The following is a 3,410-nucleotide window of genomic DNA, read 5'->3' as shown; positions in this document are numbered from 1 at the left end:
AGGAGCTGCCTAGATTTTTTTTTAACTCAAATTTTTCCTCCAACTTCTTTTTTAGTCTGTTCTTAAATTATTTTATTAATGAGACAAAGAACCCAAAGAGGAGACCATGATTTTCCTGGTAACACTTCCAGTGGTTATCTTTCTAGACTGGGTGTTTCTAGGTTCCTGGTATCCTGTTCAAAGACTTGAGGAAGTATACCCAAATAATGAATCAGCAAGAGGTTCTGTCCAAAACCAAAATGGAAGTACAGAATACACACACTGTAAGGGAGCAACAGCCTCAGAGTCAGAGTGCTGGATAATGAACCCTGGTTTGCTTCTCAGGGTTTCCTTCCATGGGTCCAGGAGGAGCTGGTTGCTAGGGGTCCATGGGTCCAGGAGGAGCTGGTTGCTAGGGGAAAGAGTGTCGGTGGTTTTCTGTGCTGATTGACAGATTCAAGATATGCAGGCCTTTGTTTATGATGGAGGTCGTTTCTGAGGATGCTTTTGATTTTAATTGTATATATGCCTAAATATGCATAGAGGTAAGATGGTAAATAGGGGCGTTTCTCTTAGAGTTCACACAGGAGCTACAATTTGCCTTACTGCACATCTTCCCGGAAACAGTCCAAACTGGATCAGCCTATTGCCTCTAGATCCAGGATATGTTTCAGAATGTTTGATATCATACACACATGCACACACACACACACACACAGGATTAACTGGGAGATTTCTATTAAAGATGTTAAGTTAGAGTGGCCTGTTGCTCTGTATGGAGCAGAATATATATTTAACTTGATGTAGGTAGGGGTCCATGGTTGCTAATCTATCTCTATAAATTACCTGCTTCAATACAGTCACTGGAGGCAAAGTATAAGAGGGATTTCAGTATTTTAAATGAGTATGGGAGATGTTTCTAACAAACACAGTTTTTAAAAACCAAAGACTTAGAACTCTTCCAGTTCTTCTTTCTTCCATCACAGTATCTAATGGTAGAGTCTTTTTTTAAGAGACTCGTTTTAGTGTGTGTGTGTGTGTGTGTGTGTGTGTGTGTGTGTGTGTGCGTGCCTATGTGCGCTCATGCCACAGAATACAGAAAAAGGTTTTCTGAAGACATAGTTCCATGAATACTGAGAAACTATTGACTATTGGGAGAAATAGGAGCAGCAAGGAAGAGGGTGGACTTACCTAAATTTACCTTTTTTTATTCCTGCAACTAGAGTTTCAAGTAGTTTTAACTCACCTGACCTGGGTGATGGGAATTGAACTCTGGTCCTCTAGATGAGAATCAAATGTTCTTAACTTCTGGGCCATTTCTCCAGCCCCCTCATGCTAGACTCCTTATGCATAAGATGATATTCTGACCTCCAACAAATCTATATACATAAAATACTTGGTATATTTACAAATAGAACATTAAAACTAATTAGGTGTTTATTAACTTGTGCATGTATGTACATATGTGCACAGGTGTGTACATATGAAGGTGAATGAGACAAAATAGTAGACGCCTTATATAAACAATGTTCAGAGAGCTTCATGTGGCAAATTTGTAAATTAGCTTTCTCTGCATAAAACTTCCTGATGACTGCACTTGAGCTTTTTTCATCTCCTACTTTCTTGTTCTTAAATACACATTGGAGCTCTATGAGCCACAAGTAACGGAAACACTTTGTCATGTAGTATGACTTCACCTTCATCTCACCAACCCTATTCTTATGGGAAGCAAAACTCCTCAATCCTGTCTTTAATAAGTCTTTTTTTTTTTTGATTGCACAGGATAAATTTATTAGTGTCTGCTTTTAAAAGCTTTTAGCAATAAGTCTGCTGCTCGTCCTGGGGAGAGGGCTCCACTGAGGAGCTCTCTCTCCATCACCGGAATCTGTTCTCAGATGCTGGGATGGGTCTTGAAGTGTTCTAAGACGTTTTCCTGAATGAGATTCCACATCCAGACTTTGTGCTGTGTCTATCTCTTGGCAGCCAGCTCCCCACTGACCAGCATTTGGTGTGTCCCACATCTCAGTGATGCCCTCTCCACTTCTGGCAGAAATGCGAATCACCTTTGGTCTCCAGACTTCCGAGCGCCTACGGAGCAACTTGAGTGCGCTCACGTACTCAGCTTGGATCCTGCGGGCTGGCACAACCAAGTCTCCATCAAATTTAGTTATAACAACCAAATCTGCCATTTCAATTATACCCCTTTTGATACCCTGCAGTTCATCCCCTCCTGCTGGCGGCAGCAATAAAAGAAACATATCGACCATGTCAGCCACAACAAACTCCGACTGCCCAAACGCCGACTGTTTCAATAAGAATGATGTCATAGCCCCCTCCTTCACACAACACAATGGCTTCATTTGTGGTCCTTGTCACCCCTCCTAGAGTCCCACTGGTAGGAGAGGAGAATGTAAGCATTCATATCTCTTGACAGCTCAATCATCCGGGTTTTATCACCTAAGAGGGACCCACCACTGGTGCAAGAAGATGGATCCTCAACTAGCACAGATAACCTGTGCCCTTGCTCAGTCAGCATTTTCCCAAAACATTCTATAAATGTTGATTTTCCTGCTCCAGGGGGCCCGGACAGTCCTACTCGAAATGTGAGGGGGTTTCCTTGGTTCCGCAGCTCCTGCAGGAGCACCTGAGCCAGCTCCTTCTTCCTGGTGTGAGTTGATTCCAGGAGAGTTATGGCCTCCGCTAGGCACGCTCTCTGTCCTTGAACTAAACCTGTATAAAGTCTATTCACAAATCTTTGTTCTTTATCAGAAAGTCCTTCTGTGTGGTCCTTCAAGGTTGCCTGGACACATAATGTTCTCCTGAAGCCGTCAGACAGTAGCACCCTCTTAGTACAATGGTGTCCAAAACAGTTTGGCAGAGCACCTAGGGGTCCCGGTGCAGGGAGACTTGAGTGAAGGAGCTGTGGGGAAGGCACTCTTGAGAGGCAGGTTAGTAAACGCCAATTAGGAGAAAGTAGCAGCGTGGAAATAGTCATTTTGTCTGTAACCTGATACTTTCTGACTTAGTGTGATTTATGAATGGCCCTTGCGAGGCCGTGCAGCCTTAATAAGTCTTAATTACTGTTCTATTGCTGTGAAGAGACACCATGACCAAGGCAACTTGAAAGAAAGCATTTAATTGGGCAGGAATTAAGTGGGCAGTTAGACATATCACATCTGCAGTCAAGAGCAGAAAGAAATGGATGCATGGTAGCCTATTTGGTTGTTTGCCCGCTGTCAACTAGCTTTCTCCTTACTTATACTGTTCAGAGTCCCCTTCCTAGGGAATGGTGCTGCCTACAGTGGGCTGCATCTTCCTACCTTGATTATCAACTAAGACAATCTCCTACACACATGCCCACAAACAAAACTGATCTAGATACCTCTTCATGAAGACTTTCTTTCCAAGTGATTATAGGTTTCTTCAAGTTA

The 3,410-nt window shown here is 42.9% G+C and overlaps 1 pseudogene; it reads right to left on the bottom strand.

Moving 5' to 3' along the window:
- Positions 1-1,771: 1,771 nt before the first annotated feature.
- On the bottom strand, positions 1,772-2,974 carry LOC110308684 (annotated as a pseudogene).
- Between the last annotated feature and the right edge of the window lie 436 nt (positions 2,975-3,410).

This window comes from Mus caroli, chromosome 13 (genome assembly GCF_900094665.2).
Source record: "Mus caroli chromosome 13, CAROLI_EIJ_v1.1, whole genome shotgun sequence".
NCBI classification, from domain to species: Eukaryota; Metazoa; Chordata; class Mammalia; order Rodentia; family Muridae; genus Mus; species Mus caroli.
The sequence above is the reverse complement of the archived record's forward strand: the minus strand, read 5'-3'. Positions and strand labels throughout refer to the sequence as shown.